The 26,592-nt window shown below is 42.6% G+C and overlaps 1 protein-coding gene across 2 annotated transcripts in view; it reads left to right on the top strand.

Moving 5' to 3' along the window:
* Window positions 1–202: 202 nt before the first annotated feature.
* Window positions 203–26,592, top strand: part of THRB (thyroid hormone receptor beta) — a 340,841-nt gene continuing 314,451 nt past the window's right edge. For both annotated transcript variants that reach the window (XM_045856658.1, XM_045856657.1), the window contains exon 1: window positions 203–503. The gene's annotated coding sequence lies outside the window, so the exon portion shown is untranslated. The remainder of the gene's footprint in view (window positions 504–26,592) is intronic.

Below are 26,592 nucleotides of genomic sequence, written 5' to 3' on the forward strand. Positions count from 1 at the left end.
AGGGGAAACCAGGTCACCGGTTCGCAGACGCATCGCGGAGCGTGCGCCCGGGGCTCGGAGGAACAGCGCCCCGGGAGCTGGCCGGGGCGGGCGGGCGCTCTGGGGGCCGGGAAAGGCGGGGACTCCGGTGCCCGGGCCACCCTCTCTTCCTACGCCTATAAAAGTGGAGTGGCAGAGGAGGGCCGGCGCGGCCCTGCCGGCGGCCGCCTCTCCTCGCCCAAGGAGTTGACATTTTGCAGGACTCGCGCGACGTCCCGTCGTCTGCGCTCCCCGGGACCCCGCCGCCGGGAGGAGGGGGCGGAGGAGGGTGGAGACTGCGGGGCTTGGCCAAGGAAGGCGCACATCCTCGGGCGGGCGGCCGTGACGCGGCGGGGATTAACTTTGCATGAATAATGTGAGTGCGCTTGGAAAGGAGACCTTCAACTCCCCGTGCTCGGGCGAGCGCGCCCGCCGGCTGCCTTCCCCGGGCAGGGGCACCCGACCCAACCGGCTCCAGGGCACTGGTAATTTGGCGAGAGGACCGCGCGGAGGCAGGGGCCAGGGTGGGAGTGTCGGGGAGGCGGGAGGAGGGGGCGACAGTTTCAAATGTCCAGAGGGGTGGGCAGGATGGTGACGGAGGTGTCTCGGGAAAGTGAAGGGTTGCGGGAGGCGAGCTGAGCGCGCGCAGGCAGGCGGACGGGCGTGGGTGAGTGGGTGGGGGGTGTCAGTCAGCGGCCCCGTTACCGCGGGGTTTCTGCGCCCCAGGTTTGAGCGGAGGGGCCCTCCGGGGCTGGGGCGCCGCGCGGCGGCGCTCCGGGAGCCACAGCGTGGGCAGTGGCGGAGCAGGGTGGCCGGGGCCCCGCTCCGATCGCAGCGGCTCCGTTCCTCAAACCCCAACCAGGCTGTTGACAGGCTCCTTGTGAAATGGAGTTTGGCATCCTCAGCGCCGAACCGAGTGGAAGTTTCCATGATGAGGAAGTTCTGTGACACAGGGATTCGGAAAAGGTTGGCAGACACGGGGGGTGCGGTTTAAAGGGACTGTGGGTCCCCCTCCCCCCGTTCGCTCCTGCCCCGGAACTGCCGGGTTTGGAAAGGAGAATAATCCTGAATATTGGCGTGCGCTGTCGCCGGTGCCTGGTGACTTCGCTTCTCTCCGCCTCCTGTGGGAGTCGGTGGCGATTTCGCTGGCCTCCCGAGCCGCACTTCTTTGCCTCGGTTCTCTTGACGCAGCATCCTCGCCGGAGTGGCCTGAAGTTGGTTCTGACACCGAGAGCGGTGGCAGCTGTGCGCTCCCCCACCCCCGCGCCACCCCTCGGAGGGACTAATTTGGGGGAGTTTTTTACGCCTCCTGGATTTTGTCCTTCTTAGTGTTGTTGTCACTTTAGAGAAGGATTTCCCAGTGACCATGGTAGGGTTATTATTAGTGCTAAGTCTTAAGCCTTCCGACTTGGGGAGAGGGAGCATGGGATGCGTTTGTATTTATTAATGTACTAATTTTAAAGGTGTAATTTCCCCAAATGGGAAATTTCTGAGTGAGTCAAAGAAAAGCATTTACCTGAACAGACAAGTTCAGAGTCTCCATCCTCCCCTCCCCACACAGATTTAGACTTTGTGAAGATTCCAATACTACCCCCAGTGAGGAAATGAATTTGATACAAAGTCATCCCCTTAGCATGTCACTGGTCTCACGTGCTGGTGATACTGTTTTAAAGACCTGTTTTTGAAGTTCAAAACCATAAAGCATTCCTTGGACAGTGTATTAATATCAGAGCACAGCGATTTTTATAAGGATAGATGCATTGGGTAATGTAGACCTCTCAGGCAGTATCTTTACATTGTTTTGCCTTATTTTAGTTTAGTATGCTTATTTACATTATAGTAATGTATAGCATGCACTGAATTGCAAAGTAAAATATCATATTTTAGTCAAAATATTCCATGATTCATTCTGAATACTCACTGTGACTGCTCCCTAATGCACTTCTGTTTACCTCTCTTATTCGGCAGCAAGTCGGAGACTAGGAAACCTTTTTTTAAGGTGTTTTGATGAAAAGTATTTTGAGCAATGGGTGTTTTTAAGAGTTTTCATGCCACTTGGCTAAGTGTTCTAAGTGACTCTCATAGAAATTCAATAGTAAGTGATTTATTTAGGGTGTTATATGGGAAGGCATTGGGGAACAGACATTTATTATTTGTGATTGTTAAACAGATACTATCAGAATTTTGTTTTAATGAGTTTCAAAGTTCTGTTATATATTGGAAGGGGGTGGGGCTGACTATCTGGTAGCAAATACACTTTGCTTTGCTTTTGTTTCCCAGTGAATGAAAGTAAGTGACTCTGTAGGCACAGAACTATTTTTTATGGAGCCATCCCTGTTGGCATCACAATCTGAAGGCATAATTTTACTGACATTGGAATATTGTTGTCATAGAGTAACTGCGTTTATGAGAGTAATAAACATTCCGTTTCTCCCTAAAGATTCTGTGTAGTAAATTCTGCTACAGAGATGAGTTAAGACAATTTCCTTTTAATCAGCGTTTTTGAGAAAAGGTGATTTCTTAAAATTCCCTTAGGAAAGTTGTGGATTCCTTTCCTTCTCTGGGACTTTTGCAGTTGTTTGGAGCACAGGGTGTGGGGAGCTACACATGGGCTTGCACGTTTCTTTTTTTAGTAAGCTGGTCTTTTTGATGGAAATCAGAGTAAAGGCGATTGGTGTCTTCAGCTCCTTTCTGTCCCTCTCCTGGAAGATTATGTGTCACCTTCTTCAAAAGCCTTCCCCTGGCCACTTGAGCAAAGGCAGTCCCTCATTCCTCCTGAGACATTGGTTTTTTTGTTTCCTTTCCCCGCACCTTTTTTATTGGCCTTATTTGCAATCTGAATTGTTCATTTCGATTGGTGCTTACAGATTACCTGTCTCCTGTGCCTAGAATATAGAGTCCATGCGAAAAAATGTCCTGACTACTTCATTCACTCTCGATTCTCCAGCATCTTGAACCGTGCTTGGCACACAGTAGGTGCTAAATCAATCTTTTTTGAATAAAGGAACAGCTGTGCCCAAACACTGTGTTCCCCCAAATACCTGACTAAGCATCCTAAATGAGTACCCATTGGGTTTTGCCAAGATCTGTGCCTGTATATGCGTGCGCCATGTATATATGGGTCAGTCTTGGTTTATCTCTCTCATTCTCTTTTGAGGTGAAAGCTAGCCTCATTTTGTGTAGTGACAAAGCAGTTATTTCTGCCAGTTTTTCCTGGGGGCATTTGCCTTGAGTACATGAAATTCCTCAGCAGCACCATGTCTTACCTGATTCCCTGAAGACTTTGACCTTCAACACCCTAGGTTTCAGCAGAATTTTTATGAGTTCCAGAGGGATTGTCAGGGCCAAGAGTGAAATTCCAGGAAACAGACATCACTGGATGGTAGCAATGCCTCCTCTCACTCAGCAGGTTCTAGCAGCATCTCTAGCTGATCTACAGAAGTGACGGTTGGAGAAGGGGCAAATGGACTGTCGGGATCCCACACGAGATAGAAAGAGCCCTTGGAGGCAGACTAGAAGTATTCTGGTGGTTACCCTGCATTATAAATGTAGTCAGTCAGCCTCTCCTTTTGCCCCCTTTTTCCACTTCCCTAAACATATTTTGAACCAGATGACTATGGGAAATACCACATTCTCAGAGTTTTCAAGTGATGGAGCTGTGATACCCAAGGGGTTGTCTTCAAAGTAGCTAGTCATGGAAACTCTTTTGACAAATGAGTCTAAAAGGAAGTTACAATTGATTACAGGAATTTGTTTTTGTTTATAAAGTGTTGACTTTCAGAACCACATCTGAGCAAATGCCTAGTAAAAATTCCACAGAATCATGAGACTGGTAAAAATGGTACCAACAAAAGATAATTAAACTGAAATCCTAAATGTGTATTGCTTTTGAGTATTTAATGTAGCTCTGAGCTTCTCAGCAGCCAGGTTAATAGGAAAAAAGGGAACTGGAGTATGCATTAAAGTTACAAGGATAGATCAGATAACATTGGCTGTGTGCTTACTATGGTGCCTGACAGCTAGTATATACACCTACGAAATATCGAATCATACAATGGCCAGTACTTGAACCTCAGTTCTCCAGGAAATGAAGATGATCATTATATGATCTTCTCTATATGATCATGTCTTTCACCAGCCCCAGCGGGGGGAGGGGGCGAATGCAAAAGGCTTAATGAGAAAAGTAACCCAGTGAGAGTTGACTTTTGGAGCCTAAGCTGCCCATGGTCTAGCAGTAGAGATTCTAGTGATTGTCCCCAAGACAGAAAGAAATAGAGCTCCGAAAACCTAGAGGAATGAATGGCTGACATGTTCTTTAGGCTGACTCTCTCAAATATCCAGCATCACAGCCAAGCTTTTCACTAAAGCAATCTGAGAGGACAGGACAGCCAGGTACTTGAAAATGACACTGTGGCCATACACCTCTCTGAACAGGCAGTCTCGATGCTTTGTGCTTTAGTCTATCTAGCTTTTATCTTCCAGTACGGCCGTTTGTTCTTGTGTCCATTTCTGTCTCTCCCCATGAGCTGTGATGAGGGGCTATGGGTTTATTCACCCTTGACTGCCAGCACCTAGCAGAGGGCCTCGCACATGAGCAGAGAGAGGCCTGTTGGAAGAGTGAATCAAGGGTGAGAAGAGGGGGTGCCTCTGGTTCTCTGATGCTGGTAGCAAGCGTCGCCTTCTCACTTGATTTTGCCCCAAGTGCATGTCTGCTGCCTGGGTTGCATCATATCACAGCCGATTATTTTGCTTGAAGGGCTGAGTCTAGTGTCTGAACTGGTTGAGTAATGGGTAGCGAGTTAACTCCTTGCTTTATTTAAAGTCATTCTGAGCACTTGATTTGAATAAGGATTCAGTCTACATAAATCCATACAGGCGCTATGTGCTGGCCTTGCCAGTCATTTCATAGCTCGCCATGCAGCCCAGTGACCTTTGAAACAGTATGTGTATATTCTGAAATGGTCTATACCCACTGGGTTCTCTTATATGGGGCCCTGGATGAGAAAAGTTATTTTAATCTGAGGAAGGGATTGTAGTTTCTGCAGCCCATGTGTGTCAGTACAACTTGCAGTGGGATCCACCCAGAATTCCCCTGGTATCCATGTGGTATGCGGCTGAATACGTCTAGGCCCGTGAGTCTCTGATTAAGGATGTTCATTCCTACTTTGTTCCCTAACTTATTAGTCAAATGACATTTCAGTAAGTGGGGAGGGGGAGGTGGAAATACCCAAATCACTGAGTCACAAGGAATGCATTTCCATATCCTCCTTGCAGGAACCTGGCATTATGTGAGAGCACATAATGCTCTGTGTTCAGTACTGACGTCGTTTTGTCCATACTGCCCTAATTTCAGGGGACCTTGGAGACTTTACGGACTGGCAGTTCTTGTCCAGTACTATTTTTATTGAGCGAGAGGCTGAGCTCTATTGTGAACTTAGGTGTCTTTTCCAAATGGCAAGTCAGGAGAGCCTGGAATTAGAACCCAGGAACCTTGACTCTCTGGCCCAGGAAGCATACTATAGCCTTTACATTGTGACAGCCAGGCACATATACACATACACATACAAGGGTACGTATACATCATATAGTGTATGTATATTATAATATCTAATGTGTATATAACAATAATGTTTATTATAACATACATATGTGTATACACACTGAGCATGGACTATAGATAGGGCACATGTAGTCATCAGGAAAGGATTGATCTGAACTGTTATTTATTCAACTTCCTAGTTCCAATGGAGAGCCTTCAAGGATTATGTTTCCTTTTCTGCGATCAAAAATTTTGGGATTTAGCCCTGGATGGTGTGGCTCAGTGGATTGAGTGCTGGCCTATGAACCAGGGGGTTGAAGGTTCAATTCCCAGTGAGGGCACATGCCTGGGTTGTAGACTGGGTCCTCGGGCACATGAGAGGCAACCACACATTGCTGTTTCTCTCCCTCTGTTTCTCCCTCTCTTCCCATCTCTGAGAATGGATAGATAAAATCTTTTTAAGAATTAGGGATTTATTCAGAAAGTCAGGAGTGATAAGCTGATTAAAGTAAAAACTTGGGCAAAGGAATGCACAATGACAGCAGGTATGTCTTCTTAATTTAGGAAATACACTACGTGACTCCTCCGGTGGCTCAGGAGTGTTTGCAGTGAGGAGAGTGAAGAAGATAGTCGTGGTTTTAATGGCTTAATGTGTGATCGTGACATTCAGGAACCCACTGAGGATTGTGACTCTTGTGGCATTATGTTGCTCTTTAGTTCTCAGGATGGCTCGGATATCATCCCCTCTTCTCATTTCCCTTAGACGACTCTGTTTCCCTAGATTTCAACAATGGTGGCACAGCATGGGTGCTCAGAATAATGATTGATAGCAGTCCTGACAGTGCCAGGTTGGGGTCAGTTTTTCCTGTTTCTCTTCCATAGCATAAATGTCTTACCTACTTGCATGTCCTTACATGCAGAAGCTGCCTCTGTGACAAGTGTGTGCCATGTTCTCACACAGAGCGAGAAAGGCGCTGCTTGCTTCTGGCTTTAGCTGTGGTTCCCATGCCCAGTTTCCAGATCACAGAGAGAATTCCATAGTCACGCTGCTGTCCCAAGCCACAAATCTTGTCATCCCTTTTAGTCCCCCGTAATCCTGAATATTTTCGCAAATCCTCGTATTATTTTACTTTTCATTTATTTTACTATTTACTTGTGTTACTCTCTGGCCAATTATGTTTGGGAAATCCTGAGTTTAACAACTTAGTGCAAGAGTGTTCAGAGCCTATTTTTATACTAGAGTGCATCGTGAATATCCAAGAGGGAAAGTAGGTAGCAAAACATTTATCTGTGTGTTTGTGCATGAGGATGCACATGTGTGTGTCTCTGTGTGTGTCTATAAATCTTCAAATGGCTAAAGTTCAAATGGCAAGAGGTTGTGAGGAATAGTCCCTAGTGTTACACTTTAAAAAACTAGTCTCAGAGTATCCTGGGACAATCTATGGGAATTGATTTACTGTGGGACAGTGTTTCTTAGCCTCTGAAATATTGGCATTTGGGACCAGATAATTCTTTGCAGTGGAGGGCTGTCCTGTGTGATGTAGGATGTTTGGTATCATCACTGGCCTCTACCCAGCAGATGCCAGTATCTGCCCCTCACTCTGGTTGCAACAATCCACAGTGTATCCAGATACTGCTAAATGTCTTGTAGAAAGCAAATTCACCCCCATCAAAAACCGCTGGTGTAGAGTTAAGAACCAGGGCTGTGCAGTGGGAATAGATAGATTCATAATCTGGCTTCACCTGGCTTTGTTGTATGTTCTCAGTTTCACCTAGAACATGTAAAAAGTAAATAAAATAATGTAGCACATGACCCAGAGTTAAGTATTTCTAAATATTAGCCATTTCTACTGGTGGTAAAATTAATGTTTAAACAGGCAATTACAATATCGATAAGTTCTATGATGAAATAAGTGCAGTGTACAGTGAGATCCCATACTTGGGAATGGGGAGAGTGCTAGGCAGTAAGAACACCATCTACAAATGTACAAAGCAGGGTGAAAGCATGAAGTGTCTGGAGAATTTCAAGGACCCCAAGAATTGCAAGGAGCCCACTGATCTGACTCTCATGAAAAGGACAATAAATGAAGCTGTAGGGCCTGGTAGGGGTCACAAAGACTTTCCCCACCACAATAAAGAAGATGGACTTTGTCTGAATAACATGAAGAGACCGGGTGTTCAGGAAATCAGATTTTTATTTTATAAGATCTCTTTGGAACAGATCTTGAGTGGAAGAGAGAGTGGAGATGATGAGCGCAGTAAGAGACTCCTAGAATAATCCCTTGAGAGACGATGTTGCCGCAACGAGGCAGTTACATGTTGCCATGAAGTCTTCGGGAACAGATTAGACTTCTTCCAAAATATAGAAAAATTTTTCTAATTTAATTCTAATAATGAATATTCTTAGCAAGCCAGATCTGCAATTAGGGAGATTTCAAGTTCAATTGGAAAGAAGATTACATAATTGATTCTCTTTAAAATGTTTTTCAAATGAAGTGTAAAGACCATCTCACAGCCTTTTTGTAGCTGAATATTACTCGGCTGTTGCATACACATGCCCGCAGTGCCTGTGTCCAGCAGAAACAGACTTCTGCCTGACAACGCTGAATTAGCCTCGTGGTGCTGAGATTCACTGTTCAGTATTAAGTGTCGATTTTCCAAATGATAGGAATTTTATTTCTTTAATGATCAAAATTAGGGATGTTGGAGAATATGGAGTGAATGAGTGCAAGTGATATTATGTAAATACCGCCTCATTAAGAATAAAAATATTTTGAACAAGTCTCTTGGCTTATCTGAGCTTTGATTTCCTCAGTCATAAAATGGTAGGAGTAGGTAAGTTAGATAATCTCAAAGTCATTGTCAGCCTGTGGGGTGGTGAACATTGTCTTCAATGGGTCATGCAACAAATAGTTTCAGCTCTTCAGGGTATACAGTCTCTGTTGAGGCTACTCAGCTCTCTGTTGTAGTGTGAAAACAGCCATAGGTAATGTGTAAATAGGCGGGCATGGCTGTGTACCAGTAAAAATTTGTTTACAAAAACAGGTTGTGGGTTGTAGTTTGCTAGCTCCTGGGGCCCAGGAGGAGGCCGGTAGAAATATAACATGAACCACATATGCATAGTTTAAAATTTTCTAGTAGCCACATTATGAATAAGTACAAAGCAACCAGTGGGCTTAAATTCAATAAAATATTTTATCCCACCAAATATATTCAAAATGTTACTAACATGTAACCAATAGAAGAGTATTAATGAGATATTTTATTTTTTATTAAATTGTACATATCTGGTATGTATTTATAGTTGCAGCACATCTGAACTTCAACTAGTCACATTGTAAATGTTCAACGGCCATTTGTAGCTAGTAGCTACTAGTAATTGTGGCAACCCAACTTCAGCCTTAAAAATCCATAATTGTATCAAATCCATGCAAAAATAACTTATATACATTATTTCAAATGATTGAGGCACTTTCTTTTTCTTGCCACATATACTGGCTAGAAAATCACTACACTTTGAAATAAAAAATGCACAGTAGCTCAAAAACTAGAAGTTCATTTTTTTACTCAAGTGAAGCTGCAAATTGTCCTTTCTGATTGATTGGTAGCTGTGCTCCACAGTGGTTCACGGGGGTCTCCATACCTTTGCCCTTGGGCTCCTCCATCTTTAGCTCATGGCTTGCAAGGTCCTGTGTTCACTGCATCAGACCACTGATGGGAATGAGAATGGAGAAGGGAGAAGGTCATCAGCTTCCCAACCACATTGGCTTGGAAGTAACACGAAGTCACTTTGCTTAAATAACACTGGTGAGAAGGAATCACATGCCCCCAGCAAAATGAAGTAGGGTGATAAAAGATAGTCCCTACTGGGCACTTGCTTTCTGGTGTTGGCTCTATACTACAGAACGGGGAGCAAGAATCGTTTGGGGAGCTGTCTGAGCCACACTGTACAACTCTGTTTTTTAGTTCTTATGTGGATCTCATCACATCACTGTCTTGTTGTTTGAGAAGACATGGGCAAGGGATGGAAACATCTTTATAGCAATGAGGTAACCCAGTCTTATGTGTTGGTGCAGTACCACCCTCCTGTCTGACCTAATTCTGTTTCCTTACTTCCTTCCACTGTTACGGGCCTGTCTTCATTCTTGTGAGCCCTGGGTTTTCCTTTTAGTGTTTGAGCATCATGTTGATTTCCTTGGTAGATCAATGTCGGTCCTAATGTGGACGTAGTATTGGGAGCCGGTGATCAACCCTGCTATTACTGGCACGTCATTAATGTGCTGATTTATTCTGAAGGGAAATAAAATCTAAAGTAGAGTTACTAAGGAGCAGAGGCCAGAGCTGATTCTTGGTGTATTGACAGAGAGGTTTTGAAGCCATTTTCCTGGAATCATTTTATAGTGCTTTAGACTGCTTAAATAAATGACTCATTGCATAATATCTTGACTAAAAATACCAATTTTTTTTATATTTATCCCACTCATCATTGCTTACTACAAAGGGAACCTTTTTTTTTAATCAAAAAGGATGCTTTTGTTTTCTTCCCTTCCCAAATTATCAATGTGCTTTATCAAATATTTAACCAGGCCTGTAGAAGTACCTCTCATGAAGGAAATTTAAGAGGGCCATGAATAATAAAAGCGAGGTAAGTGAAAAGAACAAAGAAACTTTTTCCTTCTAACTATGCATATTTTATCTTTTTGAAAACCTTACCATTTAATTATGATTAAAATGTCTTATTCTAAGAAGCAAGGAAATGCAAAGGGCACATGCCTTCTGGATTATCAAGAAATAAGACTAACCACTGATAAGAAGTAGCATTCTGAGGATACATAAAAAATAAAGAAATAAATGTGCATCTTTATATTATCCTAGGTAGGACTGTCTTCAACTCCACAAGTCTAATTTTGTAAAATATTCAGCAATTTTTTGAAAATTAAAATTTGAAATATTAAGAAGTTAATCCTGACAAATCCCTTTCAGATACAGAATTTAGCTAATTCTTGATATTCCATAACAGAAGAGAAATAATTCTCTCAATAATCCCCAACTGATTAGGGGCTCATCATTAGGTTCTCTGGGGCTCAGGGTAACCCACAAGTATAGGTGCCAGTAAAGTCCTATTTTAAAGACCAGTCACAGAGCAGGGATTGGCTGACAGTGTTGTAGGGACAGTAGAAGCTGGGGATTCGGGCCCTGGATTGAAAGACAGCTGGGATGTTGGGGAGAGATATCAGCAGGTAGGGGTGGGTGGTAGACATACACACAGGGGCTGAGTCAGTTGCCTGGCTTTGCCACCTTCTACCTGTGCTCTCCCAGGCACCCCCTCTGTGCAATGAAAACAGTATTGATACTTAAGAGCATTGTGGAGATGATTAAAAGACATGATGATTATTAACTGCTGAGCATGTACAGTGCCTGGTAGGTGTTCAATACACAGAAAACTATGTTATTATCATTTTATTTTTACCAAGGCTGTAAAATTGATTGTGTTAAGTAAGCCTGCACCCTGGAGGTAAGGGGCATTATTACCTAAAAGGCAGGAAATCAAAGAGAGGGACCAGAGGTCAATCTCCAAATCTCCTTGAGCTCACAAAGTTTTGTGTCATTACTTTGTTTAATTTTGAATTGTTATTATGTGTTTATTGGTAACAACCTCCTTTTTATAGATGACCTAGCAATTTTTAGCCTCAGGAGATATATTCCAAGGTCAATCCTAGAAGTCAGTGAACCCTCAGGGTTTGTGGAAAATGAGCATAATCGATGTTCAGTTACCATCCCAGGACTCTAGCCTTTTGAATGCAAATTTGGCTTTCACTTATATTGAATGTGGGGCTTAAGCTAACTACATTACTTTTTTTTATTTTTATTTTATTTTTTAAATTTTGTTATCCTCGCTTCTGAACATGCTTATTGAGAGAGGAAGGGAGGGAGAGAAAGAGGGAGAGAAACATTGATCAGTTACCCCTTGTCTGCACCCTATCTGGGACCAAACCTGCAACCCAAGCATGTGCTCCAACTAGGAATTGAACCCACAGCCTTCCCATTTACAGGACAGTGCTCCAACCAGCTGAGCCACGTCAGCTAGGTCTTACATCTTTTTTTTAATCGCAGCTACTCCCCTCCCTTGTTCTGATGCTCTTCTGCCATTCAAATTCAAACTTTTATCCTTCAAAGTTCAATAAATGTTTTCCCTTGCTTCTGTTTCATCCCAGATTCACAATAACCTTCATTCACAGAGCTCCAGAAACTCTGCTGTTATTAATTAGGATTGAGATCCCAATTTTCTCTGCTTCTGCTCAGCTGAAACATGCCCGTCAATGACATTTTCCCTCACCCCCTTGCCCCAAGTTGCATGGTTAGTCACTTACTATATATATTCGTCACCACTCACTGTCCAGGCCTCATATTTGTCAATGAGTTGGATTTGGGGTTTTTTTTGGTTTTTTACTTATTTATTTATTTTTTTCTGGATTTGAAGTTCCAAGAGGGCAGGGGCTGTGTGTTAAACAAGTTTAGTAGCGTCTAGAAGCACAGGCCCAGCCCTAGGTGCTGAGTAATCCTTCCCTGCTGTTTTTATATAATTAGGATGAATCTAATTTTAAAGTGAACATCCGTGTGCCGTGTGTCCTCAGATGAACCAGAATATACACTTACAAGGCCCTGCTGTCCTGCATTATAAATAAGGGAATAGGTTGTCCAGCAGAAAAGCAATGCTGTTCTTTTCTCTGAAAAAAAAAAAAAGGTATTCACGCCTAAGAATTGAGACAGAAGATCTTCCCATCTCCCCAGCTAAGTTGAGAAGAAATCAGGGTCCCAGAGGGAAAGTTGTCTGCAAAGATGAAATCCAACAAAAATCTAGGATCTGAGAAAAGTGGCTCCTGAAGATTTGTAAAGAAAGGGCCCTAAGAAGGGCTTACTGTATGTAAACAGACCTCCAAGCCCAGCGGCCTGATTTCTCAGCATGTATGACCACAAGGACTTCCTTCGGTGGTAGGTTCGGGTTTCTGCAGGGGCAACATTCTGAAACGGGGAAAGCGTCAAGCTACATCGCTGTTTAAATGCCCCTTTGGCCAACGTGAGGGGTCTCTTGGACACTTAGCTACAGTGGTGTCTTTCACAACTCCTAGCTTTTTTGTGGACTTTTTTTTCCCCTTAAGATTTTCAGTGTCTCAGAATTCCCATTACATGGAAGATGAGTGATCAGCATCACCTTGAGTGGGGTTACAATTCATTTCTCCTCTTCATCTAGCAGTGTTTTGAAACAAGTCACCTCTGCTGTTCTGTGGTAAAGTTTCATTTGAACCAAGGCAGTCAATCCTCTTCGTCTTTGCCTCCTTCCAGCACTAGAGTAAGACCCCCTTCTCGGAGTCAAGGTTGTTAACTTCTTCCATGAGTGCTAGCAGAAGTTTGACTTTAAAGGCATTTGAGACTAATAGGAACTATGTTACATTTCCTTCCTGCCATTCTTGAAAAAAAAAAAAGTGGTTTTCCTTCTTTCCTCAATGGATGCTAGAGGAATTTGCCAGAACTTGTGTTTCTGATGATCTGAGAGAAGTGGGACTAGGAGGAGCCCAATAATGCTGTGCTCAGGCCTTGGGGATAGAAAAACCAGCCCTTCTGGACGAGGGTTACTGTGGACTCAGAGAGCTCATCCATCAGGGGAACCTGAGCACCCAGTGGCTGGCAGCCCAACATTCCTTCAAAAGACTTACCATTGACTTTGGGTTCCCTGGAAGCAGACCCTGAGATGAAAGTTCAAGTGCGAGTTATTTTAGGTGAGAGGTGAAGAAAACACAAGTGGGAGGATGAAGAAGGGAGCCAGGACTAGGAGAGCAGCCAAAAGGGGGGTGAAATCAAACCAGTTACCACTATGGGCACCTGGAGCTTAGCCACATGGGGGAACTCTGGGAGGCAACGAGGAACATGTGCCTCATAGTTACCCCACCCAAGAAGCAAGGGAGTGTGTATTTATTCTCCAAAACCTGTCAGGGATGAGGCAAGGACTGCCTCCAGAAGCCACTGATTCCCCGACATTTCAGGACTGCCACTTGGGCAGCCAAGAGCACGCCTCCAGGCACAAGAACGCAGTTTGAGGCAGTTGGAAGACAAGCTGGTGGGCACTGATGAGGAGCCCCGTGGGAGAGGGTTGGGGCACCAGCAGCGTTTATACTATACATTAGCTTTTCTTGTCGTTGGCACATGACCATGTGCTCAGACTGCAGCCCCGTGTACAGCCAAGAATCGTTGATCTCCTTTGCACTTCGGCTCCATTCTCTCGAGGTACAGGTTGCCTTTCACTGGAGCAGTGGAGCTGACACCATTAGCGATCGGTACAGGATCGAGTACAGAGAGACCCACAGAGCAGGGTTTTTCAGCCTCAGCACTACTGATATTTGGGGGCAGATAATTATCTGCTGTGGGGGGCCGCTCTGGGCATTGTGGAATGTTTAGCAGCCTTCCTGGCCTCTACCCGCTAGATGCCATTATCATTGCCCTGCCAAGCTGTGACAATCAAAAATTGTCCAGACATTGCCCAATGTCCCCACAGAAAACCATTGCCACAGGCCTTCTTTCCAAATTTTAATCCTCCCCTCCCCCAGTTCCCCATCAATTATAATGACCTATTCATTATGATTCTAGTCCTCGTCATGGGGTAGGGGAGACATTCCACACTCTGGAATATTTGAACATTTTCCCAGTTGATTCGGATACACCTGCACTTCCCCCTGCTACGTCCTCCTTCAGCCAGGAATCACTGTCCTGGTCCGTCTGTCTGTTTCTTTCCCCCTTCCTCTCTCCTCTCTCCATCTGCATTGTGGACAACTGCAATTTGGAAGATGCTCCTTTAAATCTCTGCCCCCTTGCCCCCTTTGAAGGCTCCTGCTCAGTTTAATAAAGCAAGCACTGCAATGGCAAATCAGCTAATAAGGTATATGTTAAAATGTAACATATTTTTTAAAAGTTTATTCATCCATTCTTTTATCAAACATCTATCCAAATACGTGCCAGGTGCATGCGTGGGTACGGCGGTGAGCAACACACCGCCTTGCTAGAGAAGTTCACGAAATGGAAAGAAGACAGCCTTATCTGAACGAGGAATATTTTTACTTTATCGGTACACCTATGCCTCAAATTCTGGAGGCCGCCAGTACACAGAGTTAGTGCTGTATGAGAAACAGTTACAGTTATGGCTTGGTATTTCCCAGTTTGGGAACTCCAAGTCTATGGTTTAGAATGGGGAAATCAGGCTCTGAGCTGTAGGATTTACTTCTGACACATTTAGGAGTATTTTATGAGCACAGTTCACCTTGTTAAGCAGATTTCAGTTTAACAAGTTCCTGACATGAAATGATAATAGATCCTTCACCCTCTGGTTCGCCAGCATTGTCTTTTGCTGTCCCTGCATTCCCAACCTAGCCACTGCCCACATTGCTAGGTAATCGCTGCAGAGGGGCTTCCAAACCCTGAAAAACTGGGTTGGCTGGCCTCTGCTTTGTTTTGCCTGGGTGTTTGTTAAGGAGGAAGGAAATGGTATAATGAGGACAGAGGAGAGGATTTTGAAGGTGCTGATGTCACCAGGTGATCTGCTGAAGGGCATCGTCTTTTGCTGAAGAGATTGCTGTGTGCTAGGAAGGCCTGGCGTGAGTGACCTCAAGGGCAGTGGAGGGGGTAGGCCCTGGCTTGGACAGTGTTAGTTTAAAGCAGTGGTGTGTCCCACCCTGTTCTCTTCCTCTCCCCTCCCCCAGACCGACTTCTGTGCCCCCCTGCTTCTCAGGGTGTGCCGTCCCCCAACCAGCCCACCCACACCGCACCCCAGACATGCCCAACAGGAATCTGCCTTTGAACAAGGTCCCCAGGAGACCCGTGAGCTCATTGGAGTTGGAGGTGCTCTCTAGTCCCACTGCCACCTTTCTACTTCTCATCAAGTACAAATATGTACAATCCCACTGCATAAAAGAGTTAACGGGGGCAACCCTGGAGTGTATTCACTAACCCCTTACCCCTGGTTTGTTGTTTTTCAAACTTGGTTACCAGCACATTAGAGGGCCTCAAATCAACACAATGAGTCACAATCAACATGAGTTTTAAAAAAGACCAGAATAGAAATTATTCGAGTAAATTACATATTTCTGAAACATTCCCTTCACTAAAAAAGCACAAATGTCCACATGACACGCACCTTTATATGTATGTCCTGGGTCATGATTACAAAATAGAATTCTGGGGTAACTTAAAAAAAACATTTTCAGCCCTGGCTGGCGTAGCTCAGTGGATTGAGCTCGGGCTGCAAACCAAAGTGTCGCAGGTTCGATTCCCAGTCAGGGCACATGCCTGGGTTGCAGGCCATGACCCCCAGCAACCACACATTGATGTTTCTCTCTCTCTCTTTCTCCCTCCCTTCCCTCTCTAAAAATAAATAAATAAAATCTTTAAAAAAAACACTTCCATAAGTACTCATAACTGCATATATGTACTCATATATCCATGTGGTTGGTTAAAGACGGGCATGTGCGTTCACCGCAGCTTGGCCACGTGACTCTAACCCGCAATCCTGAGATTGCTGTGTTCTCCAACTCAGATTCCTGAGCAAGTGACATGTCTAAATACCACATGTGAATGTTCAAATTATTTCAGTTGCAAGCTAATGACAGTAAGAATTTGAATTTTTCACTCAATTTTAGAAAACAATGCTGTATCAGAGAATATATCAAAATCTTGAAAAAGATGCCTTTAAAGGAAAGTTCATCTTAAACCAGGAAGAACAAAAACCAACAAACAAAACTGTAGGCTGAGCAGAGGACACGCTTAATGGTTTTTTAAATTTTATCTTTTTTCCTTTTTATTGAGTTTATTGGAGTGACACAGGTTAACAAAATTATACAGGTTTCAGGTGCACGATTCTACAATACATCATCTGGACACAGCATTGTGAGTTCAACACTCCGAGTCTCCATCTGTAACCAGAAAAGACATTGGTTTCGGGCTGCCTGTCGCTACCAAATCCAATAAGGAGTGACAGCAATTGAATCTTTTACGGGCACTTTATTCAGCTGGCCAGCGATCTGAGAAGATGGCGGGTTCATATCCTTACAAACCATCTTCCCCTCTCTTTCCTAGCCAGATCTTTTATAAGGGGGTGGGGGAGGACAAACAAGGTGCAGTGAGGGCTTTGAAATTCAGCGAGGATTGAGTGAAGCTGCAGCCTTCCTGTTCTCAGTGGTTAGCTGTTCCCAAGGCGGGGAGTGGGGGGTCACACAAAAGGCCTGGATGCCTCCAACATTGTCCCAGTCGGTAATCTCTAGCCAATGCCCCAGGAGGTCTGCTGCTTTTCCCAGGAGCCAGGATGAGCCTTAACTGTAGTTTCTGAAACAAAAGTGTAATATACACATTACTTGCTAGACTTACAACTTTTTACCTTAAGCTAAAATTTTCCACGTCTTGAGTCCCCTATCACATCCATCAGTCCTTCACCACTTACTCCCTGAACCCTCTTTCACCTCTCCCGCCCCGTCCCTACCTCCTCCCACTCTGCCCCACCCTGGCAGTCACCACAGTGTTGTCCACGTCCGTGAGTATTTTGTCTTATTTTTTACTTTTTGTTCAATCCCTTCACTGCCCCCACCCAGCTCCCCAAGTCCCTGGCAACTGTCATTCTGCTCCCCGTCTACGAGTCTGTCTCTATTTTGCTTGTTAGTTCATTTTGTTCATTAGATTCCACATATCAGTGAAATCATATGGTTTCGTCTTTCTTTGACTGGCTTATTTCACTTAGCATAATGCTCTCCAGGTCCATCCATGCTGTTGCACAGGGTAAAATCTCCTTCTTCTTTATGGCCAAGTAGTATTCCATTGTGTAATTGTCCTGTAGTTATTTTATCCACTCATCTACTGATGGACACGTGGGCTGCTTCCATATCTTGGCAATTGTGAATAATACTGCATTGAACATAGGGTGCATATATTCTTTCAAATCAGTGTTTGATGGGGAGGGGTTGGATAAATTCCAAGCAGAATCACTATGTCATAGGGCAGTTCCATTTTTAATTTTTTGAGGGAATGTCATACTTCTTTCCGTACTTTTTCATACTTCTTGAGAGAACAGTGGCTGCATCAGTCTGCATTCCCGCCCACAGTACACGAGGGTTCCCTTTCCTCCACATCCTCGCCAACACTTCTTTGTTGATTTATTGATGATGGACATTCTGACAGGTGTGAGGTGACATCTCACTGTGGTTTTAATTTGCATTTCTCTGATAATTAGTGAAGTTGAGCATTTTTTCATATGTCCATTGGCCATCTGTTGTTAACGTTTTTATCATCCTTGAAAAGAATAATAATTTTGAACCCAAAAGAAATTTTCCAGGTTATGGGAGATACAGGGGTTCCCAAGAAGTGGCACTACAGTTTTAAGTTTTTAGATCCTCACAAGAGGAAACACTGCAAACTTACAAAAAATATATTTGGAAGTTTAACTACTTACATTTCTTCAACACTCGTTTAGCTTTGCAGAATTTGAAAAATAAATTTTTTATTCCAATATTTTGTTTCAGTTTCTGATTGAAGATGGCAACAATTAAAACAATAAATTAACCTGAAGCATTTACTTTTCCCAATCCGGAAAGCTGAATGAGTGTTGAGGAAGTGTAGCTAATGCAACTTTCAAAGGCGTTCTGTCTAAGTGTGCAGCATTAATCTTTCTGAAGATACTAAAAACCCTGGAGAAGGAAAGAAAACCCTGTCACTCTTCAAGCTCGGGTCTGTGCAAAGCTGAGGCTTGGAGACCTCAGAGAGTCAGATTTCACCACGTGTGGGAAAGAACTAGTCCGCAGGGGGCAGAAACCCAGGCACTTTGTAAAGGAGGGTGCTAATGCCAGGATGAGACATGGTTACAGGGAAGAGCTTTCAATCTCGCAGGCAGGACCTGTGCCAGATGATGACTTGTCTTTGAAAGGGCCTTTGCCCTGCGAGCGGCAGCTGGGTGAACCTAAGGGTCCTTTCTGAGCTTTCCAACTGTTCTTTAAGGCGCTTTCTGAATTTCCCCCTTGAGCTGCTGGGCCTCTGGATCTGATGGAATGATTGCCTGCTGGTGTGTTTCTTTAGATGCCAGTGAGTTACATAAAGTTATTTAATACTTTATTAAACATTTCAAATGTGCTTTTGAAGAACACTGAACATGTTTATTTTCTTCCATAATAGGCATGTCAGTTACATAAAATTTTAGTTCTATCAAAATTCTAAAAAATGATGGTGTCTATATTCTTTAAGAATGCTGTGTCTTGAAAGAATATTAAAGTAATTTTACGTGCTACAGAAGGTGACAAAACTAGGGTTCCCTCTCAGCAGTAAGTGCTAAAGTATGGGGTTTCGCTCATTTTGTTTTAACTCTCCTGTTTCTCTGTTCCAAAACTAATTTGTTTGCTGATGCACAGCCCTTTGAGGAAATATGTGTGTGTATATACATATATATATGTTCAAATTACATAATGTGAGTGATATAAATATGTAATTTGAATATGTAGTCAATATATATTAAATACATATAGTTTGAGATAATATATATTATACAATATTATATATTATATTTATTATATATAATATATTTATATTATATATAATAGAAATTATTTATGATATAAATAAATTATTTATTATTTATATATTATAAATGCATTTATAATATATAATATATTTATATATTATATTATATATTATATATATTAAATATATATAGTTTGAGTTATGAAAAAGAACATTGGAGGGGTTCTAAATGGTAACCACTTATCACAATTTCTTACGCTTATTTCTACATGGAATATTTCTACATGGAATATTCAACCTTCAATATTGTGGGTTGACTTTTTAATAATTTTTTTAGTTTAGCAAATAAAACATTAGATTCAATAACATCAAGTTGTAGTTACTCATATTTGCCATCATCATTTTAGCTTTTTTTCTTGTTAAAAAGAAATTCTAACTTCATATTTTAGGCTCTTGTGTCCTGTTGCCTGATAGTTACCATTGTGTGAAGTAGCACTGTCACCCTCAAGACTAATGAGAACGTGGCAAGTCGTGAGGTCCGTGCCAAATGGAACATTTTGTCTTTAGAACATCACCTATAGAAAACCACATGTCGGTGTAGTAGCTTTCCTTTGTGATTTGTCATAGGTGTTATGTCCTTTCAATTAAAAAGTGCAGTTCATTGTATGAAGTCATTCTTTTATCTGCAGCATCTTGGACAGATTTCATACATGCACTTTCAAAATCAGTAAGAAAAATAAATGTTTGAACATGCACGAATCTGATACAAGTCCACATAGTTGAATCAGCTGTGCCCATCTGTGAATGTCTGGGGCTTGAACAGCTCCCCGTACCTCCAGTTCCACAGTTGACTATGCAGAGTATTCATCGTCTGCAACAGCCTCCTGATGCATCAGAAAACTGAAGGTTGTTTTAATGACGTATCAAAGGCAGGATGCTTGCTGGCAGTACTGTGTATTTGGCTTATTGTAGCTGTTTGTGTTCCACATTAGAAACCTAACCCTGACAGTAGCTATGAATCCTACAAATTCTGGTAGGTCTCTCACAAAGACTAGGATGGTAAATAGTTTTGCGCCAGCTCAGGTGGGTTTTGGTGGCTGATGTGCTTGAGAATAGTGGTGAGACCAGAGCTCTGGACTTAGCAGTAAAGAGCGTTGTGCGTGCTTAGTACTTTCTGCTCTGGAATAACTGATAGAGATAACCTGAGTGTCAGTAGTGTCTTCTCCTGTGTCCATACTCATGGAGGGTTAAATCTGCAAGTTACTCTCCCATTATGTTGGTTTTGGCTTTAGTTTTGTGCATTCTTTAGAGTATTTTCAAATTGATTTCAGAGAGAGAGAGAGTAAGAGGGAAGGAAGGACAGACAGACATCATCACTTTGGTGTTCCACTTATTTATGCATTCATTGATTATTTCTTGTATATGCCCTGACTGGGGATTGAACCTACGACCTTAGCATATTGGAACAACTGTAACGAACTGAGCAAGGCAAGCCAGGGCTTTAGTTTTGTGCATTTGAAGGGGTACTACAAAGTATTCTGAAGACTTATTTATTTTCTCTTCAATAGTAAATCAGAACATTCATTTGTAAATCAAAAGTCTATGTAATAGTATTTTCTGATTGGCGACTTCAGTGTACTATCACATAAAACAAAGCACACAGTAAAGTTTATTATTGCTTCTGGTTTCCAAGTCCCGGGACCCTATGTATAAATATATCATTAATAGTACTTTAAAAATTAAAATATCAAAACTGGTGAAACTATTTCAAGAAAATGCTAGGTTCTCAAAATAAAATTGATGATTATATTTTTTATTATATTTTTAAATGGCAAAATGGTATTTATTTGTGTAATTTATCATTTGGACTTTGTGGTCTCTTTTATTTCTCAGTGATAGTGCTCATCCCCTCAGGACGCTCTGGCCAGCCCCTTGGCATCAGGAGCAGGAAGGAAATAGATTGTATATGAGAAGATCAGGCAAATGGACAACTGAGAGGCAAGCTCATATCATGTCTACAGAGCTAGGAAGATAGAAAACTTTGGCAAAGAAGCCACAAAAGTGCAAAACTGCAGTTTAAAGTTCAATAGAGCCTGTGTTACTTACTTTCCCCCAAGTAAAACTAAGTCTTCTGTCAATCAGTTTGGTTGGAATCTTGAACTCTGCCTGTGAAAATACCTGAGTCGTGTTCTCTTCCACCATTACTCAACCATCTGCCAAACCTGGAAGCTCATAATTGCTTACTTTACACTAAGTGTCTATAAGGTGCTCAGGAATTAAGGACGTGAGGAAAGAAAGCTTTTGTTCTGTTGGTTTTGGCACTCTTTCCATAGACAGATGAATCACTTTCAAACAAGTCCAGAACTTGACTTTGTGAAGACTGGCAGCAAGAGCAGCAAGAGACAATTGGCTTTATGTTCCAGCCTCTTGCACAGTTGACCTTTCTTTGTAGGAGCTGTTAGTCCTCGGGACAAAATGCACTGTGGCCAGATGTGTCTGCATAGCTTAGGGGATTCTTCTAGAAGGGTACCATGGGCTAGATCCCTGTAGATGTTTCAAGATGGTAACGTTCTGGCGGCTGGAATATGTGCTGTTTTGACCATCAATAATTGAGTTTAGTATTCTCCGGAGTAAAGGGTGAGTTAAGAGGGCCAGGGTCTCAGGAGCCGTCTGAACATGTTCTTTATTCATCCTGCCCCCTGCAGCTGCAACGGTGTTAATATAACATAGCAGGTGAAATGTGAACCTGGGTAGGCAGACCTGAATATAAATAAGGGTGTCCCCGCTAACTGGATGATACAGCATGCAGAAAAATTACTTCTCCGACTTTTAATTTCCAATTCTGTAAAAATGTTAAAAATTGTGAATGATGAGGCAGGAGAACAAAAAATTAATTGTGTAAAATTAAAGGGAACTGGTCCGAGCAGGGCTGTGCCTGTATTCTGAAAGCTGTGAAGGTATGCCCCACCTCCAGGCCATTTTCTCCCAGTTGGGGGAGGAGGAGGAATACAAAAATGATAGGGAAAAGAGAAACAAGGATACTCCTAGCTGCTCTGCTTATCAAGAAGGGTTTTTAGCTTTATTTGGGGTTTTAGAGCAAATTATGTCTCTCGTGGTGTCACCTGGGTAAGGTGGAAATTTGCAGGCTGATGATAGGAAATTGCAGAAGTTGAACACCCATATACTCAGGATGTTTTCATTAGTTAACATCAGGCTAGAGGAGGAGGATCTGCCCAAGGCTCCTGCTTTCCACCGCAGCTCTGCGTGGATGTCGTGGGTGCCACCATGAAGACACGAGTGACATGCTTATCAAATGTGCAGGGGTCACAAAGCTGGAGGAGAGAGCCAAGATGCTGAACAAAGAATGTAGATTTAGAGAGCTTTCGAGGGGCTAGAACAGTGGGTTCAAATCGAGAAAGCCTACAAGAGATTGTAAACCACAACATTGCATTAGACACACAGTGGAGGCCCACATTCTAGGAGGCCACCGATCATCATCGGTCTGAGCTGATAAGCAAGGTGGGGCCTCAACCCTTCCTGTGGCTGTTAGTTCCATGAAAACAATGGTTCTCAAACGTGAGCTGTATCCTGCTCATGTGGAAGGCTTGTTAAAATACAGATTGCTGGACCCCAGCTCCAGAGTTTCTGATTTAGTAGGTCTCAGCTGGAGCTGGACAATTTACATCTTGAGCAAGTTCCCAGTTCTCGGAGTTGCTGAGGCCTCTGGTCTGGGCACCCTGCACAGAAACAACTGCATTAGAAGAGCACATGTGGCTCAGATCTGAAGAGATTATTGCACTGTCCTGAAATATAGAAGCAATTTTGGGTCCCGCTCTTCTGGAAGAAGGGGAAGACTTCTGGCAACTGGGTAGTATTAAGGACTATTAAGGAAGGAGATTATGGAGAAAAGAAACACCGCAGAGATGTAGTAGCTGCTGTCAAACACTTGAGAAATCAACATGCTGAAGAGTCTTCATTAAGAGTGTATACATTGGAACCAGATAAACTTGGATTTGATTCATAATTGTGTCATCCTTCTTTATGTTTAACAAATACTTTGACAGTGCTAAGTACCAGGCACTGTTCTAAATGCTTCACATGTCTTAATTTATTTAATCTTTCTGACAAGCAGCCTTATAAAGTAAGTTCAGAGGGGTTGAGCAACTTTCCCAAAGTCACGAAGTTAGGAAGGGATTGAGCTGGGACTGGACTCTAGGAGGTCCATGTCCTTCCACCGCCTCTGCCCTGTTGGCGCCTCGCCACTTACTGGCTATGAGTCCTTAGCGACATCCCCAACTTCCAACTTCTCTGAGACTGCGTTCCTTCACCTGTCAATAGAGGCAATCCTTTTCTCCTAGGATTGTTCCGAAGAGTCAAAAGAATATAGTATTTGTAAAGCATCCAGCTTGTGGCTGGTGTGTAGACACTTAAAACTAGGAGCTGTGGGTAAAGCTGGTGTGGGTCACAGTGTGACTCAAGAGTAGAAAGCCTACCTGTCAGTTTTGTGGCCCAGAAAAGATGCCAGTGTTTCTTGGCCCCTTTAAGGACATGGGCAATATCCATACCTTGAGGACTTAATGATATCCTGACTTAAAAATGTTATGACTGTGAAGTATTGATGTCATTCATGGGAACGTCAGTCTGCAGCAGGTTGTTTGGCTGTTTCCCTTTCATTCACTTGAAGCTTCGTGCAGATTCTAACGGACTGTGCCTGCCCCCGATGAGGTAGTTACAAAAATAAGTTACCCAAACTGTTCTCTGTTCCTTGCTGGTACCTCATTCTTCACCAGCACAGACACCCATTCATAGTTCGTTGCTCTTCGACCTTTCCCTCTAAATAAGTTAATAAACTGTATTCTTAGGTACAATAGCTATTTCTTGCCTGGTTTTGTTACACCTCGATTTTCCTTAGTAATGACATATTTTGATTTTTGCAGGTACCAGAAACCTTCCTATGTTAAAACAAAAGCTCTATTGTTTTAAACAATAGGAGGTATTTCATTATACTCCTCAGAAGTAGATTGAATGCTTTCTCTGATTTATACACAGAAATATGATAAGAAAAGCCAGACATCTAAGTCAAAAAGCTTGTCTGGGGTGCCCTGGTGTGTGGTGGAGTTGCACAGCCAGGGGCAGGCCTAATGTTGATGTCACACACCCCTGACATTGTGGCTTATTGGAAGTGTTTTCCCAGCTCCTGTGTGGCTCCTGCATGTGCGAGCAGCTCCTTTACCTGGGCCACCTTGGGAATTAATTTGTAATTCATGAATCTGTTGAGCTTATTATATGCTAGTAACTGTGCCAAGAGCCCAGCCATTTAAATGCATATAGCTGGTTCTGAATGAGGATAGATGTCTAACTAGGCAATTACGGAGGCAGAAGGATATCTGCTAAGTGAGAGGCAAACCCTGGGTTCTTTGAGATGGTTTGGTTGGGGTGTCTTCTAGGAAGATCATGGAGAACTTCCCAGAAGAGGCGATGCCTGATCTGTTTTTAAAGAATAATAGTAATCAGCCTGGCAAGTTCGTGTGTGTGTGTGTGTGTGTGTGTGTGTGTGTGTGTGTGAGAGAGAGAGAGAGAGAGAGAGAGAGAGAGAGAGAGAGAGAGAGAACTCATTAAATGTGCACATACTGGACATAAAACTCCCAGACCTCCTCCCACATTGGGTTTCCAGAACCTTAGCATTCAGGCCTTTTACTCTGCAAGGCAATAGTTTGAAGTCTTTCCTGGGAAATCTGACCAGCCCAAGAGGAAAGCCTGGAGACACCAAATGGAGGGTACCCTGAGTTATGTTCAACCATGCCAATCTACAAGGAAAATCTCCCAGAAAAGAGGAGAAAATAATGAAGATGGTAAATAGAAGAGACAAAAAAACAAGATAAGTGAAGGATCAGTTTATTCAGCTCAACATCTTAATAAGAAAACATCAGGGAGAGAGAACAGAGAAAACTGAACAGAAGGAACCCGTTAGCAAACTCAATCAGAAGGGCGTGCGTGTGTGGTGGGCAGGGCGAGAAATGAGCTGATGCCCATCCTCGGTCGTGGGGAGTAAATAGATGCTGCCTGAAACGAAAGGCCACGGAATACAGTAGTGTTATTGTGAGGTGGTCTTCTTTCCCGTAAGGAAATGAAAGAGCTTAGAGTGGTTATCTCTAGAGAGGAAAAGATAGAAGGAAGAAATGGGAGAGTAGTTTTTCATACCAAATCTTATAAAACTGTTTGACACCTTAAACCAGGAGCAAGTATAAATTTGATATAAATAAAGGCAAAATGAGTTTTTCTTAAATCTAGAGAAAGAGCAGACTATAGATGAGTGAAAATATGACTGAACTTGGCAATAGTGCTGATGAAATCACCTAGCATGAAGATTCAAACTAGAGGAAAACTCTAAGTCTCAGACAGAATGAATAAACTCCATTCCCCACATAGATCTGCCCTATTGAGAATGCAGCTGATCAAACGTGAAGGGGGTGGGATAACGTTACGTTACTTGCAAAGAAACCAATCAAACAGCCAACTGACTTCTCCCCAGCAACGGCAGATGCCAGATACCAGCAGAATGCGATTTCAAAAAGCTGAGCAAAATTGTCAACCCAGTATTTTATACTGGCTGAAGTATTGGGTTAGCCAAAAAGTTCTCATGGTTTTTTTCTATAAAATAAAAGACACACTTTTAATTTTCAGCAATAACTTTATTGATTTGGATATTTTAAGTATATCGGCTATTTCCCAGGTGGTATAATGTTGATTTTCTCAATTAATGTCTCAATTTGATCGCTATCAGCTTTAACTGGTTTACCCGATCGTGGGGCAAGAAATTTCCAGCATGAAACTTCACAAACCACTTTTGACACATTCGATCACTCACAGCACCTTCCTCATGCACTGCACAAATCTCTGTGTTTCAGTTACGTTTTTAGCTTTCTTGAAATAATAGAGCATAATATGCCAAAAATGTTGCTTATTTTTTCCATCTTCAATATTAAAATGGCTAGACAAAAATTCACCAATTTTGATAAGTTTTTTTGAAATGCACGCTGATAGGACAGCTGTCACAAAACAATCTAACAAAATTGTTTCAAATGTAGTTAAGACAACTAATCACTACAAGAGCCATCTTACAGAAAAAGCCAAGTGAAATTTTTGGCTAACCCAATCTAATTAAAAACTGAGGATAAATTAAAAATTTACTCAGATAAGTAAGAGTGGGTTAATTAACCTTGCTGAAAGAAATACTAAAGAATATAGTAGAATGAGAAGAGAGAACTGAACTCAGGAAAATGGTGGAGGTTGCAGGGGGGAAAATGGTGAGTAAAGAAATTAGTGTCATAGGAAATCTAAATAAGCACTGTTGGTAAAATCAACAACAACAACAACAGTAATAGTAACTGTTTTTGATGAGTGTTTGTCAGGTGGTATACAGAACTTAACTACCATAATAGCATGTGCTGAGAAAGAAATGGAAGAAATAATCTCTATAGTCTTTATATTAT

The sequence above is a fragment of the Phyllostomus hastatus genome, unplaced genomic scaffold (assembly GCF_019186645.2).
Source record: "Phyllostomus hastatus isolate PE091 unplaced genomic scaffold, TTU_PhHast_1.1 phas_scaffold_129, whole genome shotgun sequence".
NCBI lineage: Eukaryota > Metazoa > Chordata > Mammalia > Chiroptera > Phyllostomidae > Phyllostomus > Phyllostomus hastatus.